The sequence below is a fragment of the Nomascus leucogenys genome, chromosome 17 (assembly GCF_006542625.1).
Source record: "Nomascus leucogenys isolate Asia chromosome 17, Asia_NLE_v1, whole genome shotgun sequence".
NCBI lineage: Eukaryota > Metazoa > Chordata > Mammalia > Primates > Hylobatidae > Nomascus > Nomascus leucogenys.
The window spans coordinates 19,977,865-19,999,005 of record NC_044397.1 but is presented as its reverse complement, the minus strand read 5'-3'; the positions used below and the strand labels follow the sequence as shown (position 1 = coordinate 19,999,005).

General features: G+C 41.3%; 1 protein-coding gene across 3 annotated transcripts in view; it reads right to left on the bottom strand.

Annotated features, from left to right (window-relative positions):
- The window catches only part of ACVR1 (activin A receptor type 1), a 141,346-nt gene that overhangs the window by 97,089 nt on the left and 23,116 nt on the right, over nt 1–21,141 (bottom strand). Inside the window, exon 1 of one of the 3 annotated variants that reach the window (XM_030796489.1) lies at nt 8,537–8,572. The exons of the other annotated variants lie outside the window; for them this stretch is intronic. The gene's annotated coding sequence lies outside the window, so the exon portion shown is untranslated. Of the gene's footprint in view, nt 1–8,536; nt 8,573–21,141 lie in introns of those variants that run through there. 3 annotated transcript variants of the gene reach the window in all.

The window sequence follows — 21,141 nt, the reverse complement described above, 5'->3', positions numbered from 1 at the left end:
AGGAACTGGTTTCTACCCTCACTCAGTTCACAGGATGATCAGGAAAGCCCAATCCTTGGCTTCTACTCCAATAATGTTAGCTTTAAAATTTGTCTTACATGCTAATAGTTTCTCTGTCAGGGTGGTGAAAATGTTCTACCATTAGATAGTGGTGTCAGTTGAACAGTTCTGTGGCTACACTAAAAACCACTGAATAGTACATCATAAAAGGGTGAATGTTTTTGGTATATGAACTAACTCAATAAAACTGCTATTTTAAAAATCGGTTTGAAAGGTCTTTTTTGTACAACTTAGACCTCGAGTACATGCTGGGCTGTGCCTCTTCACCACCTGGACATAGCTTGTCTCCCAGTTAATTTTTGTGAAAAGAGCAAAAGCTCTGGAATCACAAAGCTTGAGGAATGAACCTAGGCATGTTACTTCCCAGGCACTGGTATCTTAAGCACATTACTCTCTGCCTGTGTCCCATCTATAAAACAGGCAGACACCACCCCCAATCAGATGAGAACTACTACTGGAAACTGCAAATCACCGCCAACTTCAGACTAACATTAGTAAATGGCAGATAATTAAAATGAAATAGCTCTATCAAAGGACACATGAGGTATCAGAAGAAAATAACAGGAAAGACAAAAATGAGAAAGGATGATGGCAAGTCAAGAGTCAGGACTGAACCCAGCCTACCTGGAATCCTCTTTGGGATTCCGGTGATGCTTTGGAGTAGGAGTGATATGGGGTGGGAAGATGGGGATGGGTCTGCTCCCAGAATTATGTGCTATTATCAAGACGACCTTGTCTATGATACATAAATCTCTGGACTCTTTAATGCAAGACCTTTTATATGAGTAACCACAAAACACAGACATTTTCTATACTTTACTCTCCTCAAGTGTCACTCAGCATTCAGTCCACTAATGGAATTTTAGCCTCTTGATTTGGGTTACTATTAATTAGAACATATAGCTTTGCATCAGGATTCATTTTTTAATAGATTAATTCTACAACATAAAACATGCCTGAATTTGACTGTGTTAGGAGTCTTTTCTTCACAAGCCTCAAGATTTCACACCTGTGATTAATTTACATAAGCACAGGTTGAACCATCAGCTTTCTGATCATTTGTGATACTGCAACTCTTAAGAAGCAACTTACCCGACAATTAATACGAACAATCTATATTTATCATCAATAACCCAAATTCCCAGAATTTGGGCCAGAATTTCTAATGTGAAATTAATTCTTCATAGCCATTTTAACACCATTCTCATTTCAAATGTGCTCTATTTATCCAAGCAACAATGAAAGGAATATGTGTGTATAAACACACACATATATAAGCCTTTGGTCACACATTTCTACCTTTCAAAAGCAATTCAAGAAGAGCTAGAGACTAGCAAATTGTCAGCCCTATCCTTCCTCAGGTAGAGGTGATATTACAGCCAGCTGAATTCTCTCAGTAAAAGTTCCTCCAGAGACCAATAAGTTAACAAACTCGTCTCCATACTGCACTGGTTAGCTTCCTGTATCTTTGCATCCCTGATGTCCAGCATATACTTGAGCTCTGTGGACTGAAGAGGAAGGGCAGACAAGCATTACCCAAAACCCCAGGGTTAAAGGACTAAATGAGCCCAGTTGTTCTCACTCTTGGCTGTACATTAAAAGTGCCTGAAGAGTGCTCTCTGGTGGAAATGGAGGATGGCCATTGTCCCAACTCTCCAGGTGACTCAAACGAGCAGCTGGGAGTTGAATATCACTGAGAGAGACATGGTAAGAAACAGTTAATACTTTCAGGATTGCTTCAATATGACAGGACATGAAAGTACAACACACATATAAAAAGGAAATAAAACGTTAGCAATTGTCTCTGTTTACCATTCACACTGTCAACAATTACGAGAAAAATTCAACTGAGTTTCGGGTCACTAAACCTTAGTCCATTTCATAAACATTTGTCTACCTGATTTTGTTTTTTTACTTTCAAATCCAAGAGGGAAATGATAATCTTCTGTAAGTTTTAGAATGGCTTATTTTCTAAAACTGCCAGGAAGGAAAAGGCTAGCTCCTGTTAGTTTTAATTTTGAATGCATTAAGTATTGGTGGAGGTAACTCTTAGATAACAGCTTTTTTAAAAATCCATTTTAGTTGTTTCATGTGCAGCACTTTTGTTGGTTCTGCCAGCACTGCTGTGCACTCAGGCTTAAGACAACACATACTAGCATGAATTCAACTGAGTCTCTTAGAACTTCTAACCAAATTTAGACTGGTTTAACACAACCATGAGGTATCCTTCCAGTTTTTTAATAATACTTTGGACATACAAAGGGCAGGTCACATACATGTCCAGAAGCTATTCTCTTTTAAGTATAATTTTGGATTAAATTTAAAATCGCCTGTCGCCCAGGCTGGAGTGCAGTGGCATGACCTCGGCTCACTGCAACCTCTGCCTCCTGAGTTCAAGCAATTCTCCTGCCTCAGCCTCCTGAGTAGCTGGGATTACAGGCGCATGCCACCATGCCCGGCTAATTTTTTGTATTTTTAGTAGAGACGGGGTTTCACTGTGTTAGCGAGGATGGTCGCGATCCCCTGACCTTAGGTGATCTGCCTGCCTCGGCCTCCCAAAATGCTAGGATTATAGGCGTGAGCCACCATGCCCAGCCTGGTAATTTTTTTTTTAAGAGGCAAATAAATGTGAATGCTCCGCAGAAGTAGGGGCATTCCAGGGTTGAAAAAAGCTTCCATATGTGAATATGCTCTTTCTCTAGAGGTAGATGCATAGGTCCCAACTGTGGGGTTTATTGTATTAATACATCAAACAGCAAGAATAGAGAGCTATATATATCACACACACATGGGCCATTTATACTGCCATTTCTCAAATACAGTATGAATTCATGCAGATGTATATCAAATAAATAAATGTATTCATATATACATATATAAAAACATATAGTATATGACTATATATATTCAATCCATGCTATGGTCTAAATGTTTGTATCCTCTCAAAATCATATGTTGTAACCTTATCACCAATGGGATGACATTAGGAAGTGAGGCTTTTGGAGGTGATTAAATCATGATAGCAGGGCCTCATGGGATGAGCGCCCCTGTGGATTTAGTCCCCTTAAAAGAGAGACCTCAGATAGCTACCTTATCCCTTCCACCATGTGAAGACAGAGCAAGAAAATGCCAACTATGACCTAAGAAGCCCTTGCCAGACACTGAATCTGCCAGTGCTTTGATCTTGGGCTTCCCAGCCTCCAGAACTGTGTGAAATAAACGTCGGGTCTTTATAAGCTACATAGCCTCTGGAATTTTGTCATAGTAGCCCAAATGGACTAAAACAATCCATATGGACTAAAAATGCAACTAAAACCTTTAGTGAGGGTCCTGATGTTTCCTTTTTAGGAAACTGCCAGCGCTCCACATCCCACCACATCCCATGTGTCCTCAACCACTATGCCCTCTTCCTCCCCTACACTGTGGTTAAAACCCAGAACTGAGCCAGTTAGAACTGTGGTCCTGCCACACGCTACCTTTAAGGCCTCAGGAGCTAACTTAATGTGCCTCATTCCCTTCATCTGAAAAATTTCGATTAAAAATTATACCTGCCTCACAGAATTATCCTAAGAATTAAATGAGTTAATATATGTAAAGCACTCACAACAGAACATGATATAAGCACCATTAAAGGGTAAGTTATTAATATTATTGATGCTCTTATAACCATAATGCTGACTTTTGTGATACTCATTTCTTTCCTTTTCTTAACACTTTTTCTTTTTCTTAATAGTATATTTTACTAACTAAAACATACAGTTCTTTGACTTGCCTTTGAGTTCCATTTTTTTTCACTCTGAAAGACATAATGGAGCGCATCGGAGAGTATTGTGCTCAATCAGCTCCAACGTATGTCAAAATTTCTTTACCTCAATAATGAATAATAAATTACTTAGCAATACTCACAATGGACTGCAGCGTAGCTCTGCCCCACAGCAGGGCTGAAAACCAGTGGTTAAAAACAAGGATCTGTTAACCAGTAGGGTTTATTGACAGAACAAAGGGAAACCTTCACATTGATAACCAGTATGCAGATTACATCCTCCAAGCATCCTCCAGTGAACAGAAAACAGAAAGCAAGTCACTGCCAAACAACCAGCCAACAACCCTTTAATTTAATATACTCTACTGTTCTTCATCAATATGGACGCAGACAAGCATCTATCAAGAATATCATGGAGCCTTTCAACTACTATGAAATGTAAAAATGAAAACCAAAGTGTTATACCTGGAATTCACCCAAATCTTTTAAACATATAAAATTAACAGTGACGACCTGACATTTAGAAAAAGACAAGCTGGCACAGTAATGCATGCATGACATGTCAAAGGCCATTCAATATCTAATATTCATCATGGGGAGTCATATTTCCACAGAGCAGGCTCCCCACTTTGCCGTGTAAATTAAAACTGTGTCAGAAGAGGCAAATACTTTTTTTGGAAATGCCTAACATAAAGGCTTTATCTGTAAGAACAAGGTTTGCCCATGACCTTACTTTGCCATCTTTAGTGATGAGAGAAGAAACCAGGCTTGAGATACTGTGGCCACTGGCCACTTGGTGTGGCCTGAGAGTGAGAGGTCCGCAGCCAAGAACCTTGAGACAGCTCACAATCCACATGGGGTTTCCAAAAAGGAAACACAGGTTGTACCTAAAAGCATTCCTTATTGCTCCTCCCTACACATTTTATCCACCACCTTATATCTGCACACAAAGTCCTCCATTTCAGGAAGGAAACCTGGACAAGCGTCACTCCCAGCTGAGCTCTTCGCCAGGTACTTTTCTCTAGATTCATCTCCTCCAGGGTGCTTGGATACCCACCCTTGTTCTCCCCTCCCATGGCTTTGCCAACCAGGAAATCATCACCACCTTCTGACAACAGAGGACTTTGTCTTCTTTAGCACTGAGTCCCCAGTCCCTACCGGGGTGCCTGACACAGTGAGCACACTCAAGGGGGTGTGCTGCAAGATAAATGAATGTCTCTCCTCCTCTATGAAGCCTTCCAGGATGTATAAGGCTTCCAGAATTTAAAAGTAGTGTGTGCCCTTACCCCATAACACCAGCATTCTGAAGGGCCTAGATAAAGAACACTCCATCTCCTCTTCTAGATGTCTACTGTAATTAGGAGGAATAAATACCAGATGAATTGGTTCATATCCCGTGCTTCATTACATCTGCAACCATGAACAGAAGAACAGACTTTGCAGCCTTGAGTAAATGAGCTCCTTAAGATTTACGTTTCTTTTGCCTGTAAAATGAGGCTACAGATACCTACTTCCTAATATATATAAAGTTCGTAGCACAGGATGTGGCACAAAGATAAACACTCAAATATCTTTTCCCTTCCCCATGTATACTATGAATAAAAGTCAAAGTAATTTAAATTTTACACTCATGTGTAACAGCGGCAGACCTAGGTAATCAGCTCATCTCTCTTTTGAATTTACAGGGATGCTTTTCTAAACCACTCAAACAGCATGTCTTTCTTTCCCTTTGGAGATCAAAAGATTTACCTGACCATGAGACAGTGAGTTCCCAAAGTCAGGTCTGCACACAGCCTTACCTGGCCCACAGTCACAGAAGAGAGCTTCACTCAGAGAACGGGTTCAGGAAGTACATATAGAATGAAAGCTGACTAAAGCAAGCCTTTGCCATTTTCCATTATCTTCTAAAATGAGATGCTTTTTTTAAAAAAACTGTTTTAAATTTTTTAATTTAATTTCGAGCACGGAAATTTAAAGATATTTGAGGGAAAATAGAGCAGTACGTCTGTGATAAGTGACTGTTCTGTCAAACTTTAAAGACTGTAACCCTTAGATACATTTTATACAAAATAACAATTTCTATTGTCACAAACTCAAAGGAACCCAGACAAACAGGCTTGGAAACTACCAGCCAACTTCATTCTGTGAGTAACCATTAAGTTTTAATCAGACGTGGTTCAATTTCTGGAACAGTGAGCATTAAGAGGGGCTCATCAAGGAAAATGGGCAAAAGTAGGAGGAGAAGGAGGAGGAGGAGAGGAGGAGGTAGAGAACAAAAGAACTGCCCCCCAAGCCAGTCATTGAACGTGGACTCTTGACTCAAATTCTCTGCCCCTCTTTGCAGCTGTTGTCTCCTGCAGTTGGCACGAAGCGTTGCCAGTCTGGGACCGGCTTCCAGTGAGGACAGCATTGTTTTATTGGCTACTTAGGCAATGCACACACCATTAATGGAGTTTTTATCTCTCCATTTTCCTGTCAGTACAGAACCAGCCAGTCTGACTCTGTTATTATCATCAAGAAAGCTTTTTCCCCCCTCCCCACACACACTCTTTAATCCAAACAACATCTGGGAACTTCAGCCTCTATCATGTAAAAGCGAAACAGATTTAGAGGGAGAGCAGGAGAAAGTACAGTTCCAGCCACAATGAACAACAAACGAATTCCAACAGGAGAACTAACCTTGAGCCGCCCAATATCTCTGAAACGCTATTCGCTTCAAAAAGGCAAGGTACTTCCCGCTGCATTGCTTTAAACTTCCGATAGACCCTTGCTATCAAGAGGTGGGGAAAAAAAAACAACCCATGGTGACAAGTTGCTTATTGTACAAAGAAAAACAAAATATTGGTACTGTTTTCCTAGATGGGAAGTCCTGTTGTGAAATAAAAGTCAAGAATAATATTTAGGTGATTTTTTTAAAGAATATCTTTTTTTTTCAAAAAGGAAAAAACAATAAAGACCCTTTAGCAGACATTACTAGTAAGTACTTCTCCAGTGTACAAACTATTAGGAAAAATGTGGCGCCATTAAACCCAGAAAATATGTCCTCCTGTAACAGACAGCTGTCTCCTCTGTAGTTTAAGTGTGCTTTCTGCTTAGCTCATGCTCCGTGAGTCATGGAATCAATACAGGAAGCACACAGAGCCAGCCACACTGCAGATTCCGAGGAGGGTCAAGCCACACAGCTCCTCTGTTCCTCTCCTCTGCTTGCTGCATGGCTCTTCCAAGTATGTATATCTGTGGAGAACGCACAACCCCATTTCTACTTCATGTTTAAACCTGCCTCATAAGGTCTCCAATCCTGGTCCTTTCAGCATTGTTTCTAGGTAAGTAGAACCTAAAAATTACAGCACTCCAACATGCAGGTGTCAAGTAATCCATCCTGCCCCTCAGCCCCACTCCTTTCTGAGTTTTCTGCAATGCACCAATAACTATACTTAGGTTAGAAGGGATTTACTTCCCCAGAAATGCTCATCACCCAGTAGAAGACACAATCAGAACTGAACATCTGAGTGTCAGCAAAGGTTAATGGTTTATTTTTAATTTATTTATTTTTGTTCCATTCAGCAAAACAGGGGAAAATCACTAACTGTCTGAGCCACAGGCTCCTGCTCACTGGAAGCTGTGCCCAGAGCCCCTTGCAGTCTGTTGTTAATGACAGTCTCAGTAACCTGATCCTCTCACAGCGGGAGACTTGAGTAAGCACTGGCCTCTCTCGGGTCTCGCCTTTCTATTGTCCCACCCTGCAGGGCCAGCTGTTTCTGACAGCCAAATTGCTGCATGCTAAGCAATGAATGCTGTCAGAGAAGGAATTTTCATTTCTATAATGCATAGGCCTCCATGGACAAATTATACAGCTTATGGTGCTGGCTGCAGGATGCTGCTCCAAGCTTGAAGCACTGCCAAAACGAAGCCTGTCTTCCCCTCTCCCCAGCCCCAGGCTGACAAGACAGTCACCCAAAATGAATCTGAGTGGCCCAGGGAGAAATGGAACACGTGTTTTCAGAGACAAACAAAACATATGTTGAGAATAGCTGTCCAGCGACACTCTTTGATGTAATGGCGTACAGGGAAAGCTAATTGATCTAATGTCACACCATACAACTACCAGGCATGGCATCCACTATGACCTACTGTAATCTAATACCCTGCAGTGAACATCCCAAGGGCATCAGGAAAATCACTGGCTCCCTGCTTCTGGGGGATGCCAGACTTACCCAGAAACCACACAAGAACTTAGCACTTTTTGAGAACCAAGCAACACTGTATGAGGTCCCAAGAACAGTGCTCTTTTATGAGAATGAAAGTCCCCAATATGTGCTTCATGGAATCATCTGTAGAAACTCTGTCCTTCCTCAGTTCCTCCCCCTCTCCTTCTCAGCAACAACTCCTGAACTGGGTCTGGGATACACCCCCTCCTATTCTGCATGCTGAGGTGTGGCTGGAAACCAATCGTCACACTGCGCTGGATTCTAGGGTGTGACGTGACCTGAGCCCACCCAATCAGAGTGACTGTTGGGATTTTACAGGAACCATTAGAAAAGAAAGTGTGATTTTCTCATTATACTTGAATGTAGGATATGCCATAGCCATTTTCCTACCATGAAACGAGAACCTGCTGAGAATGGAACTGACAAAAGAAGTGGAGGGGAAATAATAGGGCTCTAGGGACACTGCTTGAGCCCTGAGTCAACCCAGATCTAAAACCTGTTTTACCCTGGACTCCATAGAATGGCAGCCATTCCATGTTCATCTTATTAAGGCTCGTCTGAGTTGGAGTTTTCCATCACCTGCAAACGCAAACGAACACATAAATTATCACTCTACCATTAGAGCATCCAGGAATCAACATAAATACGCATATCATACATTGCTATGAAAGCAAGAAAAAAGTTTTCCTTTCTTGGTTATTTCTTGTGAGAACTTACTTTTTCACCTTTTCCTTCTAGTCCATATACCTTAATGTGAGCTAAAAGTGCAAAGTGTCACCTGATCTTGGCCATTTTTGCAAGGCAAATCTAGATATTTGACGTGAACTCAGAGAGATGAGGAAGCTAAATTCATGACCTGTTATAAATCTTAACCTGACATGGCACATGTGGAATAAAGAAAGTGGACTCTGGTTAGTGAGTGGTCCATCAGCTCCATGTCAGTGAAGCCAGCTCAGAGAAAGGCCAGGAAGCCAGCATGGGGGCAGGGAGCACCTGCTCTCCGGCTGGGTTCAGGTCAGCCAAAGCACAAGCACCTGCAGGCGGTGAGCTGCCAAGGCCATCACGCGCCACATCCTGCAGCCGTCCACTTTATCATTAACTACTGTCTGGCCAGCAAGGGCAGGGTCCGCTTCAAGAACACTGGGAACTTTAAGGCAGGAGGCATATTCAGAACCATGGTGGGCTCACAGCCACTCACTACAGACTATAAATAGCCTCCTGGCTGTGATCCCGACAGCAACCACAATTCCTGTTCCCCTGGTGGTAACAGAACTTCAGGCCTTTTGCCCAAGAAATTCAGCACAACCCACCAGGTATGGCAAAAATGGTGAAATGTACATACATGCTTACTCAATGCCCTGGCCACTCTCCTCTTGTCCATACTTGGCTTCTAATCCCCAAAGATCAAAAAGTGGGGATATTAAAGTTGAAAAAGATGTAAATAAGATTTCAGTTTGATGCTGAGAAAAAAAAAAAACTATAGAATACACAGGCTCAAAACTGACATAATAGGAAGGTAGGGAGGAAAATAAGACCCACTCACTCTCAACCCTTCTCCTCCGACAATCATAGGAATTTCAAATCCTTATAGTCATTATTTTATCTGAAGTTATAAGGGAATAGGATGAAGCAGGGGGGAAGACTTGCCCTGACTTCTAACTTGGGAGGAGCAAAAGGAAGCCCAAGAAGGCCACTAAGACTGCTTAGACATGTATTTTAACGACCGCATTTACCTAGCTGCTTCTCAAGGACAATAAAACAAACCAAAATTGTCAGGACTGACTTAAACTTACAGTTAAAGATCCACCCAGAGCTGGGTGCAGCAGCACACACTTGTAGAGCCAGCTATTAGGAAGGCTAAGGCAAAAGGATTGCTTGAGCCCAAGAGTTCAAGGTTGGAGGCTATAGTGTACCATGATCTTGCCTGTGAATAGCCACTGCATTCCAGCCTGGACAACATGGCAAGACCCCATCTCTTCATAAAAAAAGAAAATTGGCTGGGCACGGTGGCTAACACCTGTAGTCCCAGCGCTTTGGGAGGCTGAGACGGGCAGATCATGAGGTCAGGAAATCGAGACCATCCTGGCTAACACAGTGAAACCCCATCTGTATGAAAAATATTTTTAAAAAATTAGCTGGGTGTTGTGGCAGGCACCTGTAGTACCAGCTACTTGGGAGGCTGAGGCATGAGAATGGCGTGAACCCGGGAGGCAGAGCTTGCAGTGAGCCCAGATCGCATCACTGCACTCCAGCCTGGGCAACACAGTGAGACGCCATCTCAAAAAAAAAAAAAAAAATCAACAATTAATCCAATCCCCTGAACTCAAGGATCGCTCTGCTACCTTAGGGGGAGTAATTCTAGGTAAACACCCCTTGTTACAATCACTGTCAAAAGAAAAAGTAGAACCCCCAACAGTCCAATACTGAAGAAGACCTTGGAAAAGGTCTTTATACCATATCATCTCCAGGACTGGCACAGTGCTGGCACAAGCTGATGTTCTAACATGTGGATGGATCTCTCTTCCAACCAACTTCCTGACCCTTAACAAAGGCCAAGCCAGAAATAAACTGCATAAAGTACAGAGTACAGAAAGTGTTCTGAACTGCAGCAAGTTCACTGCCTTTCCTTCCTATATTCATTCATGCACTCGACCAGGAGGTACTGAGCACCTACAATGAGCCAGGCACTGATTTAGGCACTGGAGGTATGACATCAAATGCAATGAAGTTCCTGCCCTCAGAGTTTACATTCAGGCAGAAAACTCCACATGGAAGTTCTTTCATGCATCCAGCCCTGTATCTCCCGCTGTCAGACTCCAAATCTTAGATTTCCTCCATGTATGAACACACGACCCTGCATAAGGAACTCTTCAGCTCATGAACCAATGAACTCTGGCAAAGTCTTCAACATCCAGTTACAACATCAATATTTAAGGTTCAAAGATGATGCAATTTACTCAATTTCTAGCATTTTATGTTCCTGCTTCCCCCACCCCCTGAAAATTTCAGAAATAATCTGCTACACAGAGGAATTTAAGGAACGTAATTTTAATCTAAAATATTAACTCTGGGCAGGGGGCTGTTCTAAGGTTCATCTACTATGATTTTTTTTCTTTGATCTGAAAACCAGCGAGGCAGTGTACAGATTCTAGGTTTCCTAGTACAAAGAACAATGTATTTAATCACATCTCTATTATAAAAGCCATGTGATACAGAATAAACCTCTCAGACTTTAACAGTCACAAAATTATTCTTAAGAATACAAATTTAACACTAATAATTAAACCATACTCTAAATTCTATCCTCCCATTGAGTTTGGAGGTAAAGGCCTTGAACTTAGAGGAAGTATAGCTTTAAACAGCTAGCATGATAAATGCTTCAGATCAGTAAGAAAGTCAGTAAGTGTGCTTTTATTCATGTCATTTGTCTATCTTTCTGCAAACTAACCAAATAAATACCACAGAGCCAGATTGTAGTAACTGACATATTCAATACTGCATTACTCAACACACTAATGGTCTGTTTTCTAAATCCCACAAGTTAGACTTTTACTGTGGGTGACTTGGAAACATTCCATAATTATCACTAGTGCCTTGGTTTTCCCTAAAAAATGAGTAATAATAGCAGCCACAGTTTTTTGAACACTTCCAAGGTACCAGACACCACTGTGATGGAGATTTGCATCCATATTACCACACTTAATCCTCCCAACACACATAATGACATAATAGCAATTATCATCTCCACTACACAGGTGATAAAACTGAAGCTCAGAGAGGAAAAGTAACTTCCTTAATGTCACAAAGCTGGGATGTGACAGAATGAGATTTAAACCCACACTTGCCTGACACCATAGGCCATTCTTACCCATTATGTCACAGTCTCTGGATTCTTTTCCAGCCTTTCTTTTCTCCCATGATATCATGGGAAAGGATTAACATGTACCTTCTAGGCCAACCCTGCAATAGAATACTGGCACTGTAAATAATGGTTATGTTGCACAGACCTGAGCAGTTATATTAGGATTCATGGATATAATAAAACTCTAAATGAAGATAACCATTGAATATGAGCCTGAACATACCAAAGGCTGAAAATCAGTCACCTTCAAATGCTTAATACAAAAAACATGAGAGCACTACTTAAACTTTAATGGGGTTAGACTGCCAGCATCCATTCAAAGACGAAAAAGAAAAAAGGAGCTATTCGCAGATAATCTTGAAATTAAGCCAAATAAAGAAAAGAGAATAATTGGGAAAACAGCCTAAGACCCATGCTCACTGGTAAGCTTCAAAGAGCAGCTGTGCTTACAGGGCAGGCAAAGGAGGCCCTGTCATGCAGAAGACATTGTGAAACCATCATCTCCTTATGGAAAGCAAGGCTGGGGGCCGCCCTCGGCATGGCCCTCCAACTGTGCTGTGGGAGATCAAGCTCAAGTGCTCACAAGAGTGTCTTCCAGGTTTGTAAAACCCACTGGAAAGGATTCCAGTGAAGATCAAGACTGCCAAGAGCCCAGGTAAGACAAATTCCCAAGTAACAGTGACAGCTCTGCCCCCAAGCCTTCCAAGCTGTATCTGGCAGATCTCCAAACCCACCCTGTCCCCACTGGGTTTGCTCTTCCCTCCAGAGGCCTTTCTCGGCTTGGCTACTCCACCATCAGCTCTGCTGCCTACTCACTTAAGGTTCCAGGGAATCGAAAGTGGTTAGTTACTCCACACCAAAAGTAAAGTACCAGAAATTAACAAACTAACAAAAAAAAAAAATTTGCGATGAGAAAAATCACCTGTGATATTTCAAAATAAAATTCTGATAATCACACCAGGATTTTTGCTTGACACTTTTCATTTTATTTAAAAAAAAAAAAAAAAAAAAGTTGATCATCTGATAGATGCTGTTTCTGAAGCACCACAGAGCTAGGCACCCTGCTAAGAATTGAGGGTTTCAGAGCAAAAGAAACCCTTTTGACCTCAAGGGCTGCTGTGGTCTGAATGTTGGTGTCCCCGCAAGAATTCATACATTGGAACCTAATACCCAATGAGATAGTATTAAGAGGGGGGGAGCCTTTGGTGGGTGTTTAAGTCATTAGGGAGATTCATGCTCTTATAAAAAAGAGAGCTCCCTGGGCCCCCCCTTCCACCATGTGAGAACACAGCAAGAAGGTGCCATCTTTGAAGCAGAGTGAGCCATCACCAGACACCAAATCCTGCCCACACCTTGATCCTGGAACTTCCAGAACTGCAAGCAATAAGTGTCTATTGTTTATAAATTACCCAGACTAAGGGATTTAGTTACAGCAGCACAAATGGACTAAGACAAGGACTTACGGTTTAGTGAAAGATGTGAGAATTATCCAAAAATAGTAAGATAGAGACGATGGGGTCCCAATAAGTTGTGTAGGCATGCCAGTCATGTGAAGAGGTCACAGAAATAAGTTATGACTGCTGACTGAGGTAGTGTAGTGGGTTGAACAGTAGCCTGCCAATCAATTTGTCTGCGTTCTAACCTTGGAACCTGTGAGTGTGACCTTATTTGGGAAAAGGGTCTTTGCAAATGTAAATAACTTAAGGATCTTGAGATGAGATCATCCTGGATTCTGTAGGTGGTACTTAACTCCAATGACAAGCATCTTTATGAGAGACGCATGGAGAGGCACAGAGAGAAGGTCATGTGAAGATGAAAGTACACATTGGAGTCATGCTGCCACAAACCAGGAAACACCTGGAGATACCAGAAGCTGAAAGGAGCTAGGAAAAAGTCTCCCCTAAAGCCATCAGTTAGAGCATAACTCTACTGGCACCCTGATTTCAGACCTCGGGCCTCCACAACTTTGGGAGATACATTGCTGTTGTTTGTGGTAATTTCTTATGGCAGCCCTAGGAAGCTAATACAGATGGTGAGGGGAATGCTGCTGGGAAGGCCTGGAAGGGAGGGCAAGGACCCCACAGGCAGGAGGTAGAGTCAGAGCAAGCAAAGACAAGCCCGTCATGGAGGCAACAATGAGAAAACGCATGCTGCTGCATCCATGATGAAAGAGGAGGAGAAAAACTTGAAATGTGACTTGGGGTTAAATAGCCATCTGAATGTCAGTCTAGGCCCTATTAGTTGTATTAGCCAATGGGGAGTCACCAAAGATGTTTGAGCAAAGAAATAAAATGTACAATGTGCCGTGTTAGAAAAACTAATCTAGCATTAAAAAGGAGAATGAACTAGCAGGAAATATATAGCAGATCTTCCCTTTACGAAGAAAGATCCTCGAAAAACAAAACCAAGTATCCCTGCCCTAATCCCCAGAACCTGTGAATGTTATCTTATGTGACAAAGGGACTTTGCAGATGTGATTAAATTAAGAGTTTTGAGATGAGGCGATTATCCTGGATTATCCGGGTAGGCCCTAAATATAATCACAAATGTCCTTTTAAGAAAGAGACAAGGAGATTTAACTTCAGAGAGGAGAAGGCAGTGTGACGATGGAAACAGAGATGGAAAGAATGTGCTTTGAAGATGGAGGAAGAGCCACAAGCCAAAGGAAGTGGATTCTCCCCTGAGAGCCTCCAAAACTGGAAGAAAGTAAATTTGTGCTGTTTCAAGATACTAAATTTGTCATGATTTGTTACAGCAGCAGTGGCAAACTAAGTTTAATGTTTTCCCTTCTGAAATTCAAATAAACCTTGCTTCTCCTGAATTCTTCATGAAATGACTCCTCTTTGCTTTTCCCCTTGGCTCACTCAAGCTCATCCCATTTAATTCTGCCAAAGCTCACATTCAACATCCCATCTCCCTGTTTTAACACTTCCTAACTCAGTTGCTTCAGACCTTTGCAACCTTCAAAACTAAACATTATAACCTACATATGCCATATGAATGAATCAGAGAGAATCTACTAATTTACTCACAGCACCACCTTGTTCCAGAAACAATTTAAGAATAAACTGACCTCCTCTGGATTGATGAAACTGTTTCTACATCTTCATCTGCAATGATACTTATAGGGATAAATACAGATGCAAAAATGTATTGAGCTGTATACTTTAGATTTGTACACTTCACTGTATGGATTCTACACTTCAATAAAAACATAAAAGAAAAAAGAAAAGAATAAGCTAATTCTGCCTCCTGGCCTCTTGAGGGCAGGAGAGTAGGTATAAAGTCTCCAGAGGAGAAGAGAAAACACAACATATGCTATTCTGGGAAACTGAGGTTTATTATAAAAAGAGGCTGGATAGGTAAAGATTAAAGGAACATGTGTGTATGGTCCCCAGAATCGATATGTATGTATATAAGCCCTCAGAAAGGAAACCAGAAGAAATAAGCTAAAACAGAAAAAGCCAAAGAAATGAACCAGAACATCAACGGTTTAGAATGAGGTTGCACAGGAGAGTATCTTTCAAAAATTTTTAATACCTATTTTACATTTGAACTTATTATACACATGCATATAAAACTGAAACACAAATTTAATGAAACAATTATTACCCTTGCAATTCACAAGCTTTATTCAAAACTTCAATTTCCTTTTATTTCTAGTCTTGGGTGTGACTCCCTAAACTGATCCAGTAATGGACTGAGATCTAAAGTTCACAAAAAAACACTAGGACATGCCTATCGGAGATTGACCAGAGCAGGAAGATGTTGAAAACATCAAAAAAAGCTAATCTCTTTTAATTTTATGGCTAAGGGAGAAAAAAATTAGACGTTTTACTCTACAACAGAGAGTCCATTTCAAAAGTCTTAAAATACAACATCAGAAACGATGTTTTTAAGGAATGTTTTAAATTTTCTCATTATATTTTCTATTTAACCACTGTTAAGTCCCAACCCATCTAGGTGTCAGATGTGAGACTCAGTTTGATATTGAATGTTCCGTTCAAAAAACCTACCTGCTATGAGATATGCAAAGGTAAGCAAGACACGGTTCTTACCTTCAAAGAGTTTATAATCTACCAAGAAAGAAAAACACTGAAAAATGACCACAGAAGAATTACAAACAGTAACACTATGGGAATACAGAAGACAGAAAAACTGATTTTAGCCAGAGGATGAGACGTGACAAAGACTGCATGGAGAAAGAGATGGAGTTTGAACTGGGGAGGGGGCGGGGAGTGGAGACAGAGAGCAGCCGACAGAGAGACTCAGAAAGACAGAGAAGTCTGGTGAATAGTAGGATGTGGCCATTTAAAAATATCCCCCCACCACCCCATTCTATAAAATACCAGAGCAGCATTCTTAAAACTGTCATGGTTTTCAAAAACAAGGAGAGTTTGAGAAATTATCACAGCCAAGAGGAACCCTAGGGGACATAACAACTCAATGTAATGTAACCTGGGTGAGATCCTGTAACTGAAAAAGGACACTGGGGTAAACTAAGGAAATCTGAATAAAGTATAGCTTTGATTGTTTAAAAATGGCCCCCAAATTCTTTGGCTCTCTTCTCATCAAGAGGTGGGATCTATATCTCCTTCTCTTTAACGGGGCTCTGTGACAGCTTGACCAACAGAATATGGTGGAAGTGACACTGTAACAGCTTCCAGAACCAGATCTTAAGAAACTGGAAGCTTCCACTTCCTGTCTTTTGAGACACTTGCTCTTGGAACCCAGCCGCCATGCTCTGAGGAAGCTCAAAATAGCCCATGCAGAGAGACCACATGTAGGTGTTTCAGCTGACAGCCCCAGCTGAGCTCCCAGCCAACAGCCAGCATCAACCGCCAGACATGCGAGTGAATGAGCCTTTGGATGATTCCAGCCCCCAACCTTCAAGAATTCCCAGCTGAGGCCCCAGACATTGTGGAACAGAGACAAGCTGTCCTTGCTGTGCATGTTCCAAATCCCTGACTCACTAAACTGTGAGCACAATAAAATGGTTGTCGTTTTATGCCATCAAGTTTGGGGTAGTTTATTATGCAGAAAGAGATTGACTGGACCAGCAGGCAGTCTAGTTGGGCTACTGTCAGGAGCAAAAGAGGACATGGAAAAGAGTTTGAAAGAAGACGCACCTCGTATCTTAAAAGTCAACCTAAGCAGTTTAATATTTCTTGTATCTATAATGCTGAGCAGTTGATGGTCGAAAGTCAAGGGAATTACATGATTGGATTAGAAAGATGATATTAGCAGCAATGAACATAAGGGATTTCCAGCAAGCTCAAAGAAACATCTGACAAAGCTACAACAAAAAGGAGTGTTGCTGTCATAACTACACCCATTTTACAAATGAAGCAGTTTAGAGGGAAAGATAATCTAGAATAATCTGTCATCTAATCTAGTAGCAAATCCCACTGGCTGTATCTTCAAAGTATATCCTGATTCCAACCAATCTCTTCTCATACTTTCAAGTCTGGTCCAAGAAATCACTACCTCTCACCTAGACCAGTACTTATACAACTAAATTACTATCTGTAATGGACCAATACTTTTCTAAAACTCCTTGTTCAATGGGTTGAATCCACTGATCACAGGTACTGATGGCAATGTCAAATTATCATAACAGTCTCTAAACACTATCTTAATTTCTGTACCTATCACATTATCAAAAGAAACAAATAATTCTTTGGACAAGCAGTATGTACTATTGTTTCAAACACTCTCTATCAATACCAATCTTCAAAATTTGGGGGGGAAAAACTGGAATTTCTGAAATTATAAATTATTTTTAAAATACTTCCAATACTGTTCATTCACTATTATAAACATCTTTTTAAATTGTTTAATAAAAAATGTGAAGTATAGTAGTATATATCAAAACTATAGCTTACAGAAAATATCCAAACACTAGGAAATGCCTACAAACATCATTGTATAGTATTTGAATAACCTAGCAAGTTTAGCAGTACTACACAGACTCACGCGTCGAAACTGCCAATTTAAGAACTTACTTTGGCCGGGTGCGGTGGCTCATGCCTGTAATCCCAGCACTTTAGGAGGCCAAGGTGGGCAGATCACTTGAGGTCTGGAGTTTGAGACTAGCCTGGTCAACATGGCAAAACCCTGCCTCTCTTAAAAATACAAAACTTAGCCAGGTATGGTGGTGCACACCTGTGGTCCCAACTACTCGGGAGGCTGAGGCAGAAGAATCATTTGAACCCGGTAGGCGGAGGTTGCAGTGAGCTGAGATCGTGCCACTGTACTCCAGCCTCGGTGACAGAAAAGACTCAGTCTCAAAAAAAAAAAAAAAAAAAAAAAGAGGGAAAAATGCCAAAAGACTACATAGACTCAGACCAAGTCCCAGGCAAGACTTGAGAATGTATTTTAAACACTTAGAAAGTAGTAATCCCTGCGAACCCTAATAGTAAGAACAAATCATACAAGATTAACTCAGTTTCCTTTTCTCGTTAAGATTCCTAAGCTGGCAGTTCAAGGGAACATACATATCTAGACTTGACAACATCTCTTATGAAATATTTGTGATCAAGATAAATAAAAAGTTAAAAGATAAAGAAAAAGAAAAAGTTTACGTGGACAGGTGCAGTGGCTCACACCTGTAATCTCAGCACTTCGGGAGGCTGAGGCAGGTGGATCACTTGAGGTCAAGGGTTCGAGACCAGCCTGGCCAACATGGTGAAACCCCATCTCTACTAAAAATACAAAAGTCAGCTGGGTGTGGTGGTGCACATCTGTAATCCCAGCTACGCAGGAGGCTGAAACACAAGAATTGCTTGAACCTGGGAGACGGAGGTTGTAGTGAGTCGAGATCGTGCCACTGCACTCTAGTCTGGGCAACAGAGTGAGACTATGTCTCCAAAAAAAAAAAAAAAAAAAGTTAGCTTAGCAGATCTGTTAACAGATCCATCTTAACAGATCTATCTTAACAGATTAGATAGATCTGTTAAGTTACTACATTCAAAGGGTGCTATTTCAGAAAAACCTATATCTTCCCTAAAATGATAGAAATGGAATCCAATGCAAACTGCTATGGGCAGGACCTAGCAAACTGAAAGTTAACTTAAGGTAAATTTAAGATCCCATATGCAGTAAAGGGAATAAAAGACAAGGGTATAAGCAGACAAGGAGAGGTTGAGGAAGACAGGATCTAGCAGTACCATCTATGGAAAAAAACTGAGATTTCTGTTGGTGATCAACTCTTCAAGTAAAACCAAGTGGCCACCTGAAATATAGCAGTTTGGGCTGCATAATACAAGCATGGAAGTCAAAAAATCCAAGGAGAGAAAACCCAGTCAGGAATATTGCAATCAGCTCTAGAAACCAATTTGTAAAGACTCAATCAAACAGAAGTATGAGAAGTATGAGCAACAAGGCGGGCAGGATGGTGATGACCAGTGGAAGCTATGGAGACATTCTTAGAAAAAAAGATATTGGGGTGAATACGACAGCTCTAATCACATAAAAATACTATTATACTCTATCTTCTGTATAGCTGAAAAGAACTGCGATCAAAGGATAAACAGAAGCTACATTTATTATAGGCCAAAAAACCCTCTGGCAGTCAGATTAGTCCAAAGGCAGAGTGGGCTCCTAGTAGATATTGCATCCCCTAACTTTGTAGAATTTCAGTGAAGGCTAAGAATTCACTCAGAAGGTATAATGCAGAGCAACTGCAGGCAATGGAGAGATGGGCCAAATAACTCTTCCCAATCGTGTGACCCTACCACTAAAAAGAGGCCTCCTGAGAGGGAGACAGAGAAAGATACACACACACACACACACACACACACCCCAGTCCTGGCATTTGGTAGGCACTTCCGAAACATTTAATGAATGGGAGCAATGTAAGATTATTATGTTCTGAAGAAGACTACAGGCTGAAGAGGCAACAGCACTGAATGTGGATTCATTTTTTAAAATGCTTCCTCAGGAAGGGGCTTATGAGACGTATAGGTGTCAAAACACTTTTTTTTTAAAGGACAGAATACTTAAGCCTATTTCTAAACTCAAGAGAAAAGGCCAATAAAGAGGACAAATTAGAGAGAATTGGAGACAAAGGACAGAGTTGAAAAAAATAAAGAATAGGCCAGGTGCAGTGGCTCACACCTGTAATCCTAGCACTTTGGGAGGCCAAGACGGGTGGATTGCTTGAGCTCAGAAATTCCAGACCAGCCTGGGCAACATGGCAAAACCCCATGTCTATAAAAAATACAAAAATTAGCTGGGCATGGTGGTGCATGGCTGTGGTCCCAGCTATAGGGAGGCTGACATGGGAGAACTGCTTGAACTAGGGAGGTGGAGACTGCAGTGAACAGAGGTCATGCCACTGTACTACAGCCTGGATGACAGAGCGAGAGCCTGTCTCAAAAGAAAAAAAAAAAGGCCGGGCGCGGTGGCTCACGCTTGTAATCCCAGCACTTTGGGAGGCCGAGGCGGGCGGATCACGAGGTCAGGAGATCGAGACCACGGTGAAACCCCATCTCTACTAAAAATACAAAAAAAAATTAGCCGGGCATGGTGGCGGGCGCCTGTAGTCCCAGCTACTCGGAGAGGCTGAGGCAGGAGAATGGTGTGAACCTGGGAGGCGGAGCTTGCAGTGAGCCGAGATTGTGCCACTGCACTCCAGCCTGGGCGACAGAGCGAGACTCTGTCTCAAAAAAAAAAAAAAAAAAAAGAGCAAGACCTTGGAAAAAGAAAGGGAAACTAGACTCAAATATCAGGCACAAGTTAAGTGCTGGATAAAATGTTCAAGACAGATCTTCAGACATAAAAACAAAATATGAAAAATCTTCTCTTTTAAATAGTTATTCAAATATACACAAGATAGGTACCAATTTTATCACAAACATCATCTGCCATAGTTATATGATCCTCTAAATGGTATTAATTCCCACAGAACTCCTAAAACCATACACAGAAGATTCCTTTAAAACAATATAAATGTCATAGTATCAAAATTAGATAAAGCAGAGGGCTGTCTAACAGATTTAAGACTCAGGCACTAGGTACTGAGAGTTGAGCTGTACCAACCTGCTGACTGGAAAACAATGAAAAGACTCAAAGCCTCTATAGTGAAGGGCATCAGTGGATTACTTTAATAAAAGGTAGGATGTGGAGATGCTCAAGGGAGAAGGTTCTCTCATAAAACTTACCGTAGCTAGTAATATACTAACAATAAGATCTCAAAACTAAAGTTCAGTTAAATAACGATGTGTTCCATGCCCAAATATTTTTAA